Below are 519 nucleotides of genomic sequence, written 5' to 3'. Positions count from 1 at the left end.
CTGTCAGTGTTTACAACAATCGTTCTTAATGTCACTGACAGGGTCCAGAGCACTGTCCATCTCGGAACAGTTTGTTTCTTCTTCTTCTTCTTCTTCTTCTTCTTCTTCTTCTTCTTCTTCTTCGTTCGTGGGCTGCAACTCCCACGTCCACTCGTATGTACATGAACTGGCTTTTACGTACATGACTGTTTTTACCCCGCCATGTAGGCAGCCACACTCCGTTTTCGGGGATTAACAGTTTGTTTAATACTTGTCGAGTTGTGAAATATGACTGTCTAGCTACGATCATACACAACATAACTTGAAGAAAAGAAGAAAAAAAATGTGTTAAAAAATGTTCGAACTGCGCCTAAACATTATCGGTAAATTCAGTTCAGTTCAGTTCAGTCACTCGAGGAGTCGTCACTGCGTTCGGACAAACCCATATAGGCTACACCACATCTGCTAAGCATCCGATGCCTGACCAGCAGCGTAACCCGACGCACTTTGCCAGGCCTTGAGGAAAATTAGGACAAATAA

This window comes from Babylonia areolata, chromosome 8 (genome assembly GCF_041734735.1).
Source record: "Babylonia areolata isolate BAREFJ2019XMU chromosome 8, ASM4173473v1, whole genome shotgun sequence".
In the NCBI taxonomy this organism is placed as follows: Eukaryota; Metazoa; Mollusca; class Gastropoda; order Neogastropoda; family Buccinidae; genus Babylonia; species Babylonia areolata.
This window is presented reverse-complemented; position numbering follows the sequence as displayed.